Here is a 21,014-nt window from a genome sequence, read left to right as displayed (position 1 = left end):
ATCACTGTAAGAATACCCTCTAACCAATCTTAAAAGAACACCACAAAATGTATACAGGAGTAAAAGAACCAACAAAGAGAAAGAATGAAACACTTTCTAGAAAAGAAAAACCTAAAAATTAGACAGAGAACATCTGGGGCATTGGGGTAATAGAAGAGCACAGACAGCAGGATACTACTGCAAGCAGTGAAAAACAAGCCAAGAACAAGTGACAACCTCCCCATACACACACACACACACACACACACACACATACACACCACATATGCTTTTCCAGGTTCAGAACCTAAGTCCAAGCCAACTTCCAGACACTGGGAACCTGCCTGGGCAAATAGAGGTCCAACCAATCCATACCCTATGAAATTTCAAACCTACAGTGAAGTCTGGAATTCCAGCTAAAGGCAGTCTGTGCTAAAGCAGCCTGATCTGTGTGTGTCCTGAGCAAAGCCAGGAGTCCCAGTCTGGGTCTGTGATGAGGACATAGATCCCAGTTTGGGATAGTTGGTAGACTCAAAACAGAGGACCCTTGTGATGCTCTTCCCAAAAGATCAAGGCAGAGCTCTAGGACAAGGAAATTTTCAGTGTGTCTGACAAGATCAAGCCCTCAGGGAAACCAAAAGCTTACACCTAAGCCCTAGGCTAGAATTTGAGCAATCCCTGACATGATCAAGCAGGGAGTGAGTCAAAAAGCTCATGCTCAAGTATGAGGCAAGAATTTCACCTATCAGTATTTCAATGGTTAATTGAATCAGCAATGGGGGGGGGTGCCCTCAGAGCTCAGAACCCTCAAGCCATCATACCATCCTGGAAGTACTGAAACTGGTAGAAACTAGGAAATAAATCTAAAAGTAGCATCAAGGAAGAACTGAAGTTTAATAGGGTACCCTAACCTCCAAGAATACATAGCCTACCTATTAAAAGATAGGAAAAATGAGCAGATAATAAAAAAAGTACTTAACTACAAAGAATTTTTATGGAGAAAAGGAGCAAGGTGCAAACACAGAAGAAGACAGTGAAATCAAAGGAAACACACACAAAGTCCAAAAGAAAAATATATATGGATCTGACATAGTCTGGTGGAGTTCAAAAAGGATATCAAAAACCAATTAAGAGAGGGAGAGAAGAAGTGGGAAAGAGAAATTAAAGCAATGCAAGAAGAAATTAAAAAGGAGAGTCAAGAGCTGATGGAAGGATTTCCAGGTTAAGATGGTGGCAGAGTAGAAGCAGCTACTTAAACTCTCCTAATCCACACATATAGGACTCCTCAAGAGGACATAAAAACAAATCCAGACGAATGAAGGGACCCCACAACATGGTGCAACATTCAAGGTACATGGGATTGGGGCATTTCCATGCCATAAGGGGGTGAAATATCTCTCACTAAAATGTGAGCTGAGCAACCCCCTCCCCTCTATACCACCTACAGTGCCAAAGCCAGTGCACAAGAGTTAGAGCAACTCATTAAGTTCTGGGTAGCTACCTGAGATCACTAGGGCCTGCTCCTGAAAGCAGCAAGACTTAAGACCCCAAGAGGCTAAAGAATGCACGGACTTTGAACACAGACCTTGAGCACAGGCGTGGACTTTGAGCACACACACAGGCACAGACATGGACAAGGAAGTGGACCTTGAGTGCAGGGATGGACCTTGGGTGGGGACCCAGTGCAGAGGGGTGCATGACTGTGGAAGCAGTGCCTTGAGACTGTTAAAGGAGCTTCAGACAGAGGAGCAAGCAAGGGGATCACCAGGTGGCTTGACCCTGAGAACAACTAGACTTGAGAGTTTAGGAGCCTAAAGAACCCAGACTAACCCTGGGCATAAGGATAAAGCTGAGAGAGAGCACAGAGCTGTGACTCAGACCAAAACTGCTCCATAGCTCGATAGGATAGGCAGAAAGCCTGCTGCCTCATCCAGACTTCTGACTGAGAGAGAAATAATAATAATGGCAAGCCAGGCACAAGAACCTCAAAGGAGAAGGATCAAGAAGAAATCTTTACCACTCGACAACTTTTACACAGAAAAAATTCAGACAACGGAACAAACAACAGAGGAGAACAAACAAGTAATCACATCCAAATCTTGCCAAAAAAATGAAAATTGGTCACAAGCTCTTGAAAAGGTCAAATCTGAGATCATGAGAAATATGGAAAAGATTTGGTGAGAGAAGTGGGAAATAGCTCAAAAGAAAATTAACAGGTTAAAAGACAGAAACTCCCAATTGGAGAAAGATGCCCCTAAATCAAAATAACTGATAAGCAAATTGGAGAACAAAATTAAACAGCTGGAAAATAGGATAGACCAAATCGAAAAGGAAAATCAAAAAGTCATAGCAGAAAACCAGTCTCTAAAGACGAGAATTGGGCAAGTAGAAACCAATGATCTCTAAATACAGTAGGAACAAATAAAGCAAAGTCAAAAGTCTGATGAAATAGAAGGAAACATTAAATATCTCACGGAGAAATTGATAGATCAAGAAAACAGATCTAGAAGAGGCAACTTGAGAATCATTGATCTTCCTGAAAAAGCAGAAATTAATAGAAATTTGGACACCATAATACAAGAAATTATACAAAAAATTTCCCTGAAGTTCTTCAACAAGAGGGCAATATACACATTGAAAGGATCCATAGATCACCCTCTACACTAAACCCTGAAAAGATAACCCCCAGGAATAATAGTTAAATTCAAGAGCTTCCAAGTAAAAGAAAAAAATTTACAAGAAGCCAGAAAGAGAAAATTCAGATATCAAGGAGCACCAATCAAGATCACACAGGATCTGGCAGCCTCCACACTACAGGACCACAAGGTTTGGAATATGATATTCAGAAAGGCAAGAGAACTAGGTCTATAACCAAGGATCATCTACCCATCAAAATTGACTATATACTTCTAGGGGTAAGTAAGGCATTCAACAAGATAGAAGATTTCCAAGTATTTGCACAGAAAAGACCAGGCCTGAATGGAATGTTCAATATCCAACCACAAAAACCAAGAGAAACATGAAAAGGTAAATAAGAAACAGAGGGGAAAAAAGAAAATTCTTATTTTTAAATTTACTTCTTTAAGGGATGTAATAAGATCAAATTATTTGTATTCCTATATGGAGAAATATTATGTGTAATTTTCAAAAACTGTATTCACTATTATAGTAATTAGAAGAATTATTCATAGGGAGAGGTTGGAGTACTAAATGATGTGGGGGGATACGAGAGGGTGTGAATAGTAGATGGCACCAAGAGAAACTTGAATAAATAAGAAAAATAGGATATTCTATACTACATAAAGAGGGCATGGAAAGGGGAGGGGATGAATACTATTATAAGAAGGAGAAGAAGAGAGCATTAAGAGGTAATATTTAAATCTTATTTTCAGCAGAATTAATCCTGAGAGGAAAGAATAGCTATACCCATTGCGATATAGAATTCTATCTAACCTTACTGAGAATGTCAGAAGGGATAAAACAAGGGGAGCAGGGGAGTGGGGAGGTCAAAAAAGGGAGAAGAGGAGAGAGGGGAGGAAATTCATTAGGCCTTAAAAATTAAAAAGAGGAGAATAATAAGGGAGGGGGTGGAAAGGGAAGTAAATCAAAGGAGATGACAAGGGTGACTGGTTTAAAACAAACCACTGATTTAAAAGGAAATAGAGTAAGAAGAAGTGGTAGAACTAGGAGAGGATACCAAAATGTTGGGGAATACACAACTGATAATTATAACTCTGAATGTGAATGGGATGAACTCGCTCATAAAATGGAAGTAAATAGCAAAGTGGATTAGAAACCAAAATCCTACCATATATTGTCTACAAGAAACACATATGAGGTGGGTATACATACACAGTTTTAAGGTGAAGGGCTGGAGCAAAATCTTTTCGGCTTCAACTGAGAAAAAGAAGGCCGAGTGGAGATTATGATTTCTGACAAAGCCAAAGTAAAAATAGATATGATTAAAAGAGACAGGGAAAACAATTACATCCTGATAAAAGGCAGTATAGACAATGAGGAAATAACAGTACTCAATATGTATGCAGCAAATGGTATAGCATCCAAATTCTTAAAGGAGAAACTGGCAGAGCTCAAGAAGGAAATGGATAGTAAAACCATACCAGTGGGAGATCTAAATATCCCTCTTTCAGATTTAGAAAAATCAACCAAAAAATAAATAAGAAAGAGATGAGAGGTGAATGAAATCCTAGAAAAAATTAGATTTAATGGATATGTGGTGAAAAATGGGGACAAAAAAGAAATACACCTTCTTTTTAGCTGCACATGGTACATTCACAAAGCCTGACCATGTAATACGACATAGAAACATTACAAACAAATGCAAAAGAGCAGAAATAATAAATATAACCTTCTCAGATCATAATGCAATAACAATAATAATTAGTAAGGGCACAAGGACAGGCAAACCAAAAACTAATTTGAAATTAAATGATATGATTCTCCAAAACCAGTTAGTTAAAGAAGAAACCATAGATACAACAATTTCATTGAAGAGAATGATGAAACATCCTACCAAATTCTGTGGGATGCAGCTAAGGTAGTACTCAGGGCAAAATTTATAGCCTTGAATGTATGTGTTAACAAATTAGAGAGGGCAAAGATCAATAAACTAGGCATGCAAATTAAAAAAACTAGAAAGAGAACAAATTAAAAATCCCCAACTAAAGACAAAATTAGAGATTATAAAAATTAAAGGAAAAATCAAGAATATTGAAAGTAAAAGAACTATTGAATTAATAAATAATGCTAGAAGCTCGTACTTTTAAAAAACAAACAAATTAACAAAGTACAGGTCAATATAATTAAAATAGGAAACAAGAAAACCAAATCATCAATATCAAAAATGAAAATGGAGACCTCACCTCTAATGAAGAGGAAATCAAGACAATCATGAAAAACTCTTCTGCCCAATTATATGGTAATAAATATAGCAATTTAGGTGAGATGGATGAATATTTATGAAAATATAAATTGTCTAGATTAACAGTAGAAGAAATAGAATACTTAAATAATCCCATATCAGAAAAAGAAATTGAACAAACCATCAAAGAACTCACTCAGAAAAAATCCCCAGGACCAGATGGATTCACAAGTGAATTCTATCAAACATTCAAAGAACAACTAATTCCATTACTATACAAACTATTTGACATAATAAGCAAAGAAGGAGTTCTACCAAACTCCTTTTATGACACAAATATGGTACTGATCCCAAAGCCAGGTAGATCAAAAACAGAGAAAGAAAACTACAGACCAATCTCCTTAATGAACATAGATGCAAAAATCTTAAATAGAATACTAGCAAAAAGACTCCGACATGTGATCAAGAGGATATCCACCATGATCAGGTGGGATTTGTACCAGGAATGCAAGGATGGTTCAACATTAGGAAAATCATCCACACAATTGACCATATCAACAATCCAAAAAACAAAAATCACATGATTATTTCAATAGATGCTGAAAAAGCCTTTGACAAAATATAGCACCCATTCTTATTGAAAACACTAGAAAGTATAGGAATAGAAGGAGCTTTCCTAAAAGCAATAAACAGTATATATCTAAAACCATCAACAAGCATCCTGTGCAATGGTAAAAATTAGAAGCCTTTCCAATAAGATCAGGAGTGAAACAAGGATGCCCATTATCACATCTGTTATTTAATAATGTACTAGAAACACTAGCAGTAGCAATTAGAGAAGAAAAAGAAATTGAAGGTATTAAAATAGGCAATGAGGAGACTAAGCTATCACTGTTTGCAGATGATATGATAGTCTACTTAAAAAATCCTAGAGAATCAACTAAAAAGCTAATAGAAATAATCAACAACTTTAGCAAAGTTGCAGGATACAAAGTAAATGCATATAAATCATCAGAATTTCTATATATTTTACAGAAGCAAGAGGTAGAAAGAGAAACTCCATTTAAAATCACTGTAGACAATATAAAATACTTAGGAATCTATCTACTAAAACAAACACAGGAATTATACATTCATAACTACAAAACACTTTCCAAACAATTAAAACTAGATCTAAACAATTGGGAAAAGATTGATTGCTCATGGGTAGGATGAGCTAAAGTAATAAAAATGACCATTCTACCCAAATTCATTTACCTATTTAGAGCCATACCTATAAAACTACCAAAAAACTTTTTTACTGAATTAGAAAAAACTATAACAAAGTTCATTTGGAATAACATAAGATCAAGAATATTAAGAGAAATAATGAAAAAAAATGAAGGAAGGTGGCCTAGCAGTACCAGATATTAAACTATACTATAAAGAAGCAGTCATCAAAACGATATGGTTCTGGTTAGGAGACAGAAGGGAGGATCAGTGGAATAGACTTGGGGTAAGTAACGTCAGCAAGATAGTGTATGATAAACCCAAAGAGCCCAACTTTTGGGACAAAAATCCACTATTTGACAAAAACTGTTGGGAAAATTGGACAACAATATGGGAGAGATTAAGTTTAGATCAACAACTCACACCCTACACCAAAATAAATTCAGAATGGGTGAATGATTTGAATAGAAAGAAGGAAACTATAAGTAAATTAAGTGAACAAAGACTAGTATACTTGTCAGATCTATGGGAAAGGGAAAATTTTAAAACCCAGCAAGATTTAGAAAAAATTACAAAAAGTAAAATAAATAATTTTTATGATATTTAATTAAAATTTTTTTGTACAAAAACAATGCAACCAAAAGCAGAAGGGAAACAACAAAGTAGGAAAAAATCTTTTAAAAAAAACTCTGACAGAGGTCTAATTACTCAATTATACAAGGAGCTAAATCAATTGTGTAAAAATTGTATAAAACATCAAGCCGTTCCCCAATTGATAAATGGGCAAGGGACATGAATAGGCAATTTTCAGATAAAGAAATCAAAAGTATCAATAAGCACATGAGAAAGTGATCTAAATCTCTAATAATTAGAGAAATGAGAATCAAAACAACTCTGAGGTATCATCTCACACCTAACAGGTTGGCTAAAATGATAGCAGGGGAGAATAATGAATGTTGGAGGGGATGTGGCAAAATTGGGACATTAATGCATTGCTGGTGGAGTTACTTACTCAGCCAGTCACCATCTCCTCGCTTTCCAGTTCTTTGATCCCACAAATAGAACCACATTAATATTTTATATATACATATATATATATATATGTACATGTATATGTGTACATGTATATGTATATATACATATGTGTCTTTCTGTTTGGGGTCCTTAAAATTTTTGGATATTAAACTTGTAATGGAATTGCTGAGTCAAAGGGCATGTACTATTTTATAGCCCTTTGGGCACAGGTCCAAATTGCTCTCCAGAATTGTTGAATCAGTTCAGAATTCCCACAATAATGCATTAGTGTCTCATTTTTCCCATATCTCCTCCATTTTGATACTTTCCTTTTCAGTCGTAATAGCCAATTTGATATGTGTGGATTGGTACATCAGTGTAGTTTTAATTTGCATTTCCCTAATTAAAAGTGCTTTAAAGCATTTTTTTCACATGACTATAGAAATCTTTACTTATNTTAAATAATTTTGATTATATTAAATTAAAATTTTTTTGTACAAACAAAAACAATGCAACCAAAAGCAGAAGGGAAACAACAAACTAGGAAAAAATCTTTAAAAAAAAACTCTGACAGAGGTCTAATTACTCAATTATACAAGGAGCTAAATCAATTGTGTAAAAATTGTATAAAACATCAAGCCGTTCCCCAATTGATAAATGGGCAAGGGACATGACTAGGCAATTTTCAGATAAAGAAATCAAAAGTACCAATAAGCACATGAGAAAGTGATCTAAATCTCTAATAATTAGAGAAATGAGAATCAAAACAACTCTGAGGTATCATCTCACACCTAACAGATTGGCTAAAATGATAGCAGGGGAGAATAATGAATGTTGGAGGGGATGTGGCAAAATTGGGACATTAATGCATTGGAGTTACTTACTCAGCCAGTCACCATCTCCTTGCTTTCCAGTTCTTTGATCCCACAAATAGAACCACATTAATATTTTATATATACATATATATATACATATATGTACATGTATATGTGTACATGTATATGTGTACATGTATATGTATATATACATATGTGTCTTTCTGTTTGGGGTCCTTAAAATTTTTGGATATTAAACTTGTAATGGAATTGCTGAGTCAAAGGGCATGTATTATTTTATAGCCCTTTGGGCACAGGTCCAAATTGCTCTCCAGAATTGTTGAATCAGTTCAGAATTCCCACAATAATGCATTAGTGTCTCATTTTTCCCATATCTCCTCCATTTTGATACTTTCCTTTTCAGTCGTAATAGCCAATTTGATATGTGTGGATTGGTACATCAGTGTAGTTTTAATTTGCATTTCCCTAATTAAAAGTGCTTTAAAGCATTTTTTTCACATGACTATAGAAATCTTTACTTATCCTGAGAATACCTTGTTTATATTCTTTGAAGCTTTATCATTGGAGAATGATTGGGGAATGACATTTTAATACTTTTGATACATTTCTCTACACCTTTAAGAATTGAAGACTTCATTAGAAAGACTTCTCATAAAATTCTTTTTGCCATTATGTGTATTGCTCGCCATCTTATCTTCCCTCACCACAATTTATCCTTTTCTCTCTCGTTTCATTCCATTCATCCTCAAAAGTGTTTAGCTTCTGACCACCACATCGCCCAATTTATTCTTTTATCTATCAAGTCCCCTTCTCTTATCCCTTTCCCACTTTCCTGTAAGGGAAGATAGATTCTTGTAACCAATTGACTGTATTTTCTTCCCTCTTTGGGCCAATTTCAATGAGAGAAAAGGTTCAAGCATTCTCCTTTACCACCTCTATCTTTTCCTTCACTATCAAAAGCTCTATCATGCCTTTTTAATATGAGATAATTTATCCTATTGTATTTCTCTCCTCCCTTCTCCCAAAGCATTTCTTTTTTATCCCTTAATTTTATTTTTTTTGGTATCATCCCATCATATTCAACTCACACCCTTACCCTATGTCTATGTATGCTATTTGAACTGCCCTGATAATGATAGGTTTCTTACGAGTTACAAGGATAATCTTCCCATTTAGGTATGTAAATAGTTTACCTTATTGAATATCTTTTGACTTCTCTTTCCTATTTACATTTTTATGCTTCCTTTGAATCTAGTGTTTGTAAGTCAAATTTTTCATTCAGGTTTGGTTTCATTGGGAATGTTTGAAAATCCTCTGCTTCATTGAATATCTATTTCCGCCTGAATGATTATGTTCAGTTTTAGTGGATAATGATCCTTGGTTGAAGTCCTAGCTGCTTTTCCCTCTGGAATATCATATTCCAGACCTTCTGATCCTTTAATGGACAAGCTATAATTCTGACTGTGGCTCTATATTTGAATTTTTCTTTTTGGTTGTTTGTAATATTTTCTCCATCACCTGAGAGTCTGGAATTTGGTTATAATATTCATGGGAGTTATTCATTTGAGATCACTTTCAGGAGATGAGGGGTAGATTATTTCAATTTTTATTTTGTCCTCTGGTTTTAGAATATTAGGGCAGTTTTCTTGATAATTTCTTGAAAGATGCGGTGTAAGTTTTTTTTTTTTTTTTGATTGTGACTTCCAGTAGTCCAATAAGTCTTAGATTATCACTCCTGGATTTATTTACTAAGTCATTAGTTTTTCTAGTGAGCTATTTCACATTTCTTTTTATTTTTTATTCTTTTATCTTTCTTTGATTGTTTATTGTGTTATATTCAAGCTCTGAGAGTTGGTTTGTCTCACCTTGATTGACAGGGGAAGACAGTTGGAGACTCAGAATGTTCGCAGAGGCAGTTAGGAGAGGGAAAAGTCGGTTGGCCTTGGGGAGAAAGAGCCCTCACAACCATCTGGAGAGGTCTTTGGTCTTTGGTCCTAGAGGCTCAGGTCTTTGGTCTTTGAGCTTTGACCATTGATCCTCTCTAAATCTCCCTAGATCTTTAGGTATTTGAATCATCATTAGCTATTAGCTATCTGGGCCAGGGAGGTGAAGGGAGGAAGGGAGATATAAGAAGAAGAGGGTGGATTTCCTAACAGATTTCTTCCTAAAGGCTATGCAGGCTGACATCACAAACTGAGAACAGGGAAGCTGAGAGAAATCACAACATCTTTTCCAACTGAGCACTTTGCCCTCCCTGGTTTGGCAGTGGCCAAGCTGAAGCAGAGGAGGTGAAGAACAAGAGCTCCAACTAACTGAAACAACAGCCTACAGTCCTGAGGGATTATTGATCATATATATAGTGACAGCGTCTCCTATCCCCAATCCATTCCTGATTATTCCTTTCCCTATTTAACATCTATAGATAAAGTTTATTTAAGTACCTTCCTGAGTGGTCATTGAATCATGAACCTTGGGGAGGGAGCAACACAGTCAGATGAAAACATTATCCAAGGCTAATAGAGCCCAATATTAATAATCAATCCAACCCCAGGTGGGAACTGAAAGAATTGCCCATCTACCTGACCATTAAGGGTCCTGCCTGGGCACTGTTATATTTAGAAAGGGACTTATATCATCAAACTAAGGTGACTGAGTGGGTGTTCCCAGCCACTAGCTACATTGGGGAATACAAAAGGAACAGTTTCCCTAACCAATATCCCTAGGAGCATAGCAGTAGAAGAAGCATATTTATTTATTTATTTTATAACAATTGATATCTCATGGAATCATTGGCTTCCACTTGCCCATCTAATTTTAAGTAGTTGTTTTCTTCATTGAAGTTTTGTATCTCCTTTTTCATTTGATCAGTTCTACTTTTTAAAAAGTTCTTTTCCTCAGTGAATTTTTGTATGTCTTTTCCCATTTGGCTAATTCTGCTTTTAAAGTTTTCTCTTCAGTGGATTTTTCTGCTCTTTTTATCAGTTGGCCTATTCTAATTTAAGATGATCTTTCTTCAATTTTTTTGTCTTCTTTACCAAGCTGTTGACTTTTTTTAATGCTTTTCCTGTGTCATTCTCTTTTCTTATCCCATTTTTTCTTTTATCAGTTATTTCATCATTAAAATTCTTTTTAGCTCCTCAGTTAATTCTTTTTAGGTTTGAGACCAATTCATATTTATCTTCAAGGCTTTGGATGAGGCAAGTACTTTTTTGTCTTTGTCTGAGTTTGTCTTAGTATTCCCTATCACCAAAATAATTTTCCATATTGAGGTTTTTGTTGTTGTTTGCTCATTTTCCATTCTTTTTCTTTTTTAAACTTAAAGAGAAAACATCAAAGTTAGACACTTTTCCTCCGGTGAAAGGAGAACACTTTTCTAAGCTTCAAATTCTTTTTACAGATGCTATCAGAGATAGCTCTGAGGCTCTATAAATTTTACATTTTTCCAAGGTGTATGATCTAAGGAAAGGTGTGTTTAATATTCTTATAGCCTGTGCTCTTGTCTTTGAGTAAATATAAGTACTATTTTCAACATTGGATCTGTGACAAGGATCTCCTGTTCCCATGTGGCTGCAAGTTCTTGTTTAAACTAGTTTTCTTCCTTAACTTGAGACTGTGACCCAGTACCATGACATGGATCTGCATATAGATGATGTGCAAATAATCTTGCACCCAGAGCCAGCTAAGGGGCTTTTTTTCTTTGAAGCAACTTCCCATCTTTATAAGGCCAGTTGCCATAATGCCTTGGCATGTTGCTTTGTGTTTCACTTCTGCCCCAGTGAAATAGATATTTTTATTAGATTTCTAAGTTGTTTTAAGTTGAGAAATTATTTCACTCTCATTTTGTGGGTTATGTGGTTCCATACTTCATTTTTGAGGCATTCTATTGTAGTTGCTTGGAGGGTAATTTGGTAGAGATCAGGTAGATATCTGTACCTTCTCTACCATCTTGGTTCCACTCCATTCTAATCAGAAACTCTTAACAGAATTCATATAATAGGACAGTTCTATGGTGGAACCTAGTCATTTTGTTTCCTATAACATGACACTTCTGTTCTGATATAGTGACTGAGAACTTTTATCCTGAATAAGACACATGTAATTCATGAGAAGAAGAAAAAAGTGTAAGCTTATGAAATGCAGAAAACATGTCAGTCTAATCTGTCAACTTGACACAGTGCTAAATTGACACAGGAATTTAAGTTCTTCTTATTCTGAAGAAATTCATTGAAATGACAGTTGAAACTTTAGAATCACCCATCTGACCTTTCTACTGTTGGCTACTATGTAAGTGAGGATATATCTTTCCCCTGCACCCACTTATAATAAGAAGGTGTAAGGGTTATTATAAGTGGAATGTCCAGGAACTGCTGAATGGCTGATAAACTAGTCCCACATAAGTGAAAAAATGACAAAATTTGCAGAAAGATGTACCATCATCATTTTTTTATTAGAGTAGAATTTTTCCATCTCCAATTTCTTAGAAGTTCTCCCATTACCCATATTATAAACAATAATTTAGTTATAGCATCTGAAGCTACTTTAACTACCCTGAGACATAACTCATAAAATATAAAAGACCTGAACTCTAAAATATATAACTACAATGTATTTTTTTGTTTCTTATTAATGGCTGTCATTAGAAGTACTGCAGGCCATATGGATTATGTTACAAAAGGATAATGTCAAAATGGATATTTGAGATAAAATAAAAGGTGACACCATAAAGACGTTAGAGGAATATGGAAAAGTTTTAACTATCAGGCTTATATGGGATAAGGGAAGAATTTAAGACCAAATAAGATACATAGAAAGTTCCAAAAATGAAATAGATAATTTTGATTTCATCAAATTAAAAAGGTTTTGTACAAATAAAACCAATGCAACAAAGAACAAAACGTGAACAACAAACATGGGGAAAAATTATAACAGGTATTTCTAGCAAAAGCCTCGTTTCTCAAATGTATAGAAACTGAGTCAAATTTATAAGAATACAAAGCATCTCCCAATTGAAAAATGGTCAAAGGATACGAACAGGAAGTTCTCAGAGAAAGAAATTAAAACTCCCCAGTCATGTGAAAAAATGCTCCAAGGGGACAGCTAGGTGACTCAGTGGATTGAGAGCTTGTCCTAGAGACAGTAGGTCCTAGGTTCCAATATAGCTTCAGACACTTTCTAGCTGTGTGACTCTGGGCAAGTCACTTAACCTCCATTGCCTAGGCATTACCACTTTTCTACCTTAGAATCAACATAGTATTGATTCTAAGATGAAAGGTAAAGTTTTAAAAAAAAAAGAAAGAAAAATGCTCCAAATCCCTACTGATTAGAGAAATACAAATTAAAACAACTCTGAGATACAACCTTACACCTACAAATGGGCTAACATGACCAAAAAGGGAAATGTTAAATGCTACTAGGGATATGGGAAAATTTAGACACTACATACTTTTGGTGGAACTGTGAATTAATACAAGCATTCTGGAGAACAATATGAAACCAGGCTCAAAGTGCCACAAAATTGTTCATAGTTTTTGATTCTGCAATACCACTACTCAGTCTATTTCCCATAGAGATCAAAGATAAGGGAAAAGGACCTACATGCACCAAAATATTTTTAGCATCTCTTTTTCTAGTGGCAAAGAATTGGAAACTGTGGGATTGTCTATCACTTAGGGAATGGATGAAAATGTTGTGGTTTATGGTTGTAATGGAATATTATTGTGTTATAAATAATGATGAAGAAGATGAATTCAGAAAAACCTGGAGAGACTTATATGAACAGATACAAGGAGAAGTGAGTAGAACCAGGAGAACAATGTAGACAGTAACATAAATATTATGTGATGATCGACTTTGAAGGACTAAACAACTATTAGCAAAGTGAATCTCCAAGAGAACCACAAGGGACTTGTGATGAAAATGCTATCCACAGCCAAAGAAAAACCTGCTGAAATCTGAAGGCATATCAAAGCATTCCATCTTCCACTTTATTTCCTTCATGAGATTTCTATTGTACATATGATATGTGTGTCTTTTATCATTACATGAGCAATATGGAAATATGTACTTCATGAAATTATAGGTATAACTTAAACAATTTACTACCTAGTTTTTGGGGGAGAGAGAAAAATCTGAATTTTAAAATGTGAAAAACAATTGTGAAAAAGTGTTTCTACATTTAATAAAAATATTAAAGCAATAAAGTCAAAAAACAAACACAAAACCAAAAAAATGGATTGTGATTGTAGTTAGGCACAAGAAACTAAAAATATTCTCTCTAGGTCAGGAATGACATATGGCTAGCACCCAACTCCGTCTTTGTTTAATAGTCATACAGCCTACTACTTCAGCCACTTTCTGAATGTTTCATCCCACTCACTTCTTAAGAATTTCATTAAAGCATATAAATAACTTAAAGACAAAACCCTTCCGTGGGCTTTTTTGCATGAGGCTCCTATATGTTCATATATTAATAAAATTTGCACTGATGATCATGTCTTTTTGTGCCTCTTTCTTCAGAATTCCTTCATCACAATAAGTTAATCAACAATTATATTTTCTACTTAAATATTATGTTTCTTAGCAGAATAGGTAATAAGCAAAACATTGAATAGTTCTCTTTTATCTAAGTTTTCCAAGAATATTTTATAGTCAGTCCCAAGTAGAGGACCTAACACATTCTTATTCTTCTTTTTCTCTATAAGAAGTTCATAATGCTTTTGCACCATTTGGCAAAGTGATCTGTACTATACTCTCCAGAAGATCACTCTATTTAGTTTGTATGCAATCTCCCCAATGTTTTATACTATAGTCATGTTTTTCTTACTCTTTCTCTGTAGAAGAGAGTAACTTGATCATTGAAAATGATTCAAAACACACAAACAAAAACTACAAGTATATTGATAACTAAGAGAAGTACTATGGGAGAAGGTAAAACTTCTCAAATCTGGCCTCAGATACTTCCTACCTACATGATTCTGGGCAATCCATTTTATCCCAATTGCCAAGCCCTTACCCCTTTTCTGTCTTGGAAACAATTCTTAGTGTTGATTTTAGGAAAGAAGATATAAGTTTAAAAACAGACTTGTTATTAGTTCAGTGCCATTGTGATAGGAGGTCACCAATGAAACATTCCAAGAACTTGTGATTAGACTTGTATAATTTGATATTTTTATCATTGACTTGGATAAAGACATAAATGTTATGTTCATTAAATTTTCAGATGATGCAAAAGTAGGAGGGATAACTGACTCAGTAGGTGACAGATTAGGAATGAAAAGGATCTTGACAGGCTAAAACAATGATCTGATTATAATAAGATTAATTTAAAAAAGAATAAATACAACACTTGCATTTAGGTATAAAATCCACTTTTTATTTATAATATGAAGGAGCCATGGATAGATAATTCTGAAAAAAAATGTTAAAGATTTAGTTGATTTTAAGTTAAATATGAGTCAACTATATGATGCAAGCCTTTAAAAAAAGAGCTAGTATGATCTTGGGCTACATTAAGAAGGGTACAGCTTCTAAGAATAGGAAGATGATAGTAAGTCCCATCATTAGACTTCATTTAGTAGACACAAATAGAGGATATTCAGAAAGAAAGAATATTATTCTAAATATGAGGAAACTGAGGCAAACAGGGTTAAGTGACTTGGTCAGGATCATACAGCTAGTAAAAGTGTGAGGGCAGATTTGGCCTCAGGTCTTTTTAGAAAGATCATTATTGAAACCGTACTGTGTCAAATTTTGTGCTAAGTATTAGGGATGTAATTCCAACAAGCAATGCTATTTTTTCCCTTAAGGAGTTTATATTAAAGCAGACAAAGGAAACACAGAAAGGTATATGGAAAAACTCATATGTTGGAGTAGAAGGATGAACTAAGAAGCAAGTGAAATGAATGGCATAGAAGCCTGGTTCTCAGAAAGATAAATCAAAGTTCATTCTATCTTTGAGAGCCAATGTATGCAATGGTGGATTCCAAGTTTCTGATAAAAGGATGATAAGAATGAAGACTAATGATTAGTAGTTGTGGTGAGGGGAAGTGTTCAGTTCTAGGTATCGTGATTTAAAGCAGACATTGATAAGCTGAAGGTATTCAGAAGAATGCTATGTATATGGTCAGTTACTTTGAGTTCATGAGAAAGGAAATTGGTTGAAGGGATTGAGCATGGTTATTATAGAGAAAAAAGATTAAAATAAATGTAATGTGAACCTTCAAGCCCTTGAAGGGCTGACATTTGTAAGACTTATGAGATTTGTCTCATTTGGGTCCAGATGGCAGACATAGGAACAATATTTAGAAGTTGCAGAGAGGCCCATTTAAGTTTGATGTTGCATGCAGAACAGGAGGATTTGCAAAAGTGAAGTGGGTTAGTTACTTTGAGAGGTGGTATATTCTCCCGCCTTTGGAGTTCTTTAAACATAGGCTAGATGACCTGTTATTGGATATGTTATATTAAGGATTCATCGGAATACATTCTGGATAAATTGGCAACCCTGGCCAATTCCAGTTCTTAAATTCTGTGATTCTGTAATGTGGTATTTCACATTCATGAATTTCAAAATGGATTTATATGCTATGACAGTACTAGAGCCCACTTTTAACTCTTTCTATTTAGTAAGGCCTATACTTCCACTGCCAAATTCCAGCTAAATCTCTGGCTTTTTCAAGCATATATGTCATCTTGTGTTAAAGTTCTGAAGTTTACTGTTTATGATCCATAGTCTGCACATTGGTATATATACTTCTAAAACTATAAGAATTGTTATCAATTTTTCCAAGTTATTTTCTTCTATTATTTACTGAGGACCATTTTCTATTATAATTGTTCTTATTTCTTAACTGTTGTTCTCGGAATCATATAGATTTAGATATGTCTGGTCATTTTTCTCCCTCTTCATTTTTAGTCTAAATTCCTCTTGTTCAGATGAACTTATATGTGTCCTACTATGCTCTGCATTCATTGACAAGTTTTATCATATAACCTGAATCCTTTTAAATACAACTTGAATTGAGGAGGAGAATAATACTGTGAATTTTAATTAGACTATTTTAAAGGAAAAAACAAAACGTTATAGAAAAGGCTATTGCTAAAAGGAAAAATTTGAAAATCAGAGAATTTAAAGAACAAATATTTTGTGACAGAATAGCCTACTTAGACTCATGATGAAGTTTCATTTATTTTCACCATTTTGCTAGGCAAATTAGTTAAAAAGAGGATTCTTTCTAATTTTATCAGTAAGTTAGAATTTGTCCTTGTAAGAGAGCCAAGATTCTTCAGCTCAGGCAAAATGTTTTTATTGCTATATTCAGCTTCAAATATTCTGACTATCCCCTGATAGTGTAAAAATAATGATCAATGCATTGCTATTGATTATGAATTGGTTTGATACTCTGATTGCTGTGCTTCCAAAGTATCTTCAGTTTATATAAATGAAGTGAAACTCATAAGTGAACTTCTCTTCAGGGCCAGGTGCAAGGACACTAAGGAGACTCTTGTTATACAAAAAACCCCTATTTATTGAGAATATATGAATATAATATGATATAAAAAGATTTCTAACCCTAAGAGATTCTAACTCCACCCACATAAAACTCCCTGGTTCTGCAAGGAACCGCTTCTCCTGTTTCCATAGGCTACACTGATCCTTCCTGATCTGACTAACCCAAATTTTCCCTATTCTACAATAAACTAACACTATTATTCTTATAAGAAGTATATAATTCTTAACTAAAAATCAGAAAGGCTAGCTGGCTGAGCCTCAGCAAGAACCAAGTTAGGACTCTGAGCCTTAATAGACTCAAAGTCCAAACCAAAGACCAGGTTTTTCTTTGGTCTTCTCAGAGATAAAACAATTCATGAAACAGCAATAGATAGTCACTAGTGTTTCCCAAGTTGGAAAAGGAACTCACTTAGGTCTTTCCTTCTACGTCAGACAGTGAGAAGAGAGAGAAAAGAAGAAGTCACCTGCTCCCAGCACTCTGAGAGAAACAGCCACTCCCTGAGACTAACTGCCACAGAAAAACCATTACATCACCCCCACACACTGCCAACATTTGAAATTGACTCTGTCTCAGATCCATTTCAAACTCCAATTCTTTCTCAAGCCAGCTTCTCTACTTCTTATCTCTAAACTAATATAAAGAGACTTAATTTCTAATATTGTCCTTATAGTAAACAGGAAAAATGGATGGCAAATCAGGGACAAATATTTCTTTGGACTTTCCAGGTTTTTAATCTGTCAAAGTTATGTCTGCTCTTCCTACACAAATTTGTTCTCTCTTCTTATATTTCTATGTAAGAATTAAGGAAGTGCACATTTTTAAGCCAAAGGGAAATGCAAACATTTAAATGTTTCATTATAGATTGAAAAACTACATAATTTATTTATTATTGAAAAGTATAAGAGCTTTTAATGGAGAATTTACTTAGTTTACAGCAGAGGGATTGTTTACTCTTAATGAGACTATCGTAATTGAACTAATTCAAAGCAAATAAGACACTATCAGATTTTTAAATGGCCCCCAGTCATGGGATTTAAATATTTTTAAAAGGAGAGAGAAGAAATTTGTAAATTTTATTCTACCCTGAGAAAGAATATGCAAAATTTACCAGTAATGGAGAGACATTTGGACATTTTTTTTTCATGGAAAACTGATTTCCAATCATTCCAATATTCTAAAAACATCCTGTCCCATAAACAGATAATTTGCAGTAAGTTCTATGGCTTCCCAACAGATGGCTGCATAGACTGTAAAAACATTTATTCACATAAGTGACATTTCAAATATTTACTTTGATATTTGGGGTGATGTCAATATTTGTGAACATCCAAGACTGTAATGATTTTAGTAGGATCAGTTTTCATTTGAATGTTTGCTTGGCATATCAATAATTAAACATATGTAACTCTTTTTAAAAAGGAAGACCTTGAATATCTCAAAAGAAAGCATAAATCTCTGCACATGAAGACATCCATTTAGAAAATATCACCAAAATTTAACAGAATTCTATGGTATTAGTCTGATCCTGTCACTTCTCAGTGGTTAGAATGGGAAAGGGATGAAGAATAACCACACAGGAAAAATACTAAATGGCAGTCTCAAATTAATATTGACATTTGATGTCTAAATTACCATATATATATAAAAACATATCCATATGACCCCTTTACATTCTATAAGATGGATGCTGTGCTTTCATTGTTTCATCTTAATTAATCTTAGTCCTATGTATTCTAAATATTCTTTGTGAATATCATCCCCATACTTTTTAAGAACTCTTCATAAAGTCATAGTTTCTTGATCCCATGTATATAAAAAAAATCATCTTTCTTCTTGTCTTAGCCGTGTTTGTTTCTCTCTACCATATGAATCACATTCAATTTTTTATTTTGACTATTAGTATATATATAATTCTCCCAGTAAACATTCCTTGAATGCTAATAATATCTTTTTTATTTTTATATTTACCTAGAAACAGAATATTGTGGAAAGTTTTATTCAAAGTCAGGAAGAATTGAGTTCAAGTCTCACATCTGACATATATTCTTCTATTGTAACAAAGTCACTTCATTGCTTATAATACTATGTGATTAAGATCATAAAGTATAAAGGAGCTAATCTGCACCCAGAATTTCTTCACACTAGATTTCCCTTTATTAATGAAATTACTTGTCCAGTCATCATCCCTATTTATCTTGCATATCTTCTTTAGCATATCCTTTGTAATGTATACTTTCAATTTTTTTCCAGATTATATGAATATGCAATTTTAATAATCATTTTATGATTTTAGATGCAAATTTAATAATCATTTTCTGAAATTTAGCAACTTAAGTTTTCACTACCTTCTACCTCTTCCTCTTCCCCAAGAAAGCAGAGACTCTGACATAGATTGTCCATGTTCTATCATATAATATTTATTTCCATGCTTATCATGTGAAAGAAGACACATATTGCTTATACCATTGAAAAAATCATGGAGGAAATAAGGTGAAGAACAGTATGATTCAATAATTATTCAGTCTGTCAGTTTCTTCTATAGCAGTGGATAGCCTTTATTTTTATCATTTCTTTGCACTCTCCTGGATTTTTATCTTGTTAATAGTTAGTTATTCACAGATGATCATTATATTTACTGCTGTCACTGTGTACATAATTCTACTGGTTTTGCTAATTTCACTTTGAATCATTTAATATACATGTTTTCAAGAGGTTTTTTTGTGATCATCTTCTTTGCAATTTCTTATGGTACAATAGTATTTCATTAAAATCATATACCATAACTTGTTCAGCCACTTCCCAACTGATGGACATCTTTCAGTTGCCAGTCCTCTGCCACCAGAAAAAGAGCTGGTATGAATATTTTTGTAAAAGTACATCCTTTTCCCTTATCCTTGATCTCTTTGGGATACAGACTTAGGAATTGTATTTCTGGATCAAAGGGTATGCTGTTTGATAGCCCTTTGGGTATGGTTACAGATTGATTTGCAGAATGGTTGTATTAGCCCATAACTTTACCAATAGTGACTTCTAAAAAATAAAGAAATCTGGGGTAGAATTAAGAGCTGAAAGTTTAATATTATTTTTGTGGGCAAAAATAAGTTGTAGGTTTCATCACACATCCTGTGATGAAAGACCTCATTTAGATACTCACTATTTGTTTTTACAGTCATTTGACAGTTAATTAATTGATTAACAATAAAAGTTTAGATTGTTACTAAAGTTTAGGAAATATTTGCTAAAGGAGTTAATAAACTCCAATAAAAGATTTAAGACAGATAGCCCCCATTTTCCCTTGTTTTTCTGGTGGTTTAACATCAATTAAAACTTTTTTTTGGACATCAGAAGCATTTACAAAGATCAGAGCCTCATTTAAATTTCCTAACCTCTAGAATGTATGGATCATGGTACACAAACCTTGGTCATCACTGTAGTATAAAAGTAACAGTAACAGTAAATACGTGTATGAATGTGATCATAATATATTTTTCATTCATTTCTAATTGATACTATAAATAATAGGCTGACATAATCAGACTTAACTCACTATATTGACTATAGGAGGAGACAAAGATAAAATAGACT

This window comes from Gracilinanus agilis, chromosome 5 (assembly GCF_016433145.1).
Source record: "Gracilinanus agilis isolate LMUSP501 chromosome 5, AgileGrace, whole genome shotgun sequence".
In the NCBI taxonomy this organism is placed as follows: domain Eukaryota; kingdom Metazoa; phylum Chordata; class Mammalia; order Didelphimorphia; family Didelphidae; genus Gracilinanus; species Gracilinanus agilis.
This window is presented reverse-complemented; position numbering follows the sequence as displayed.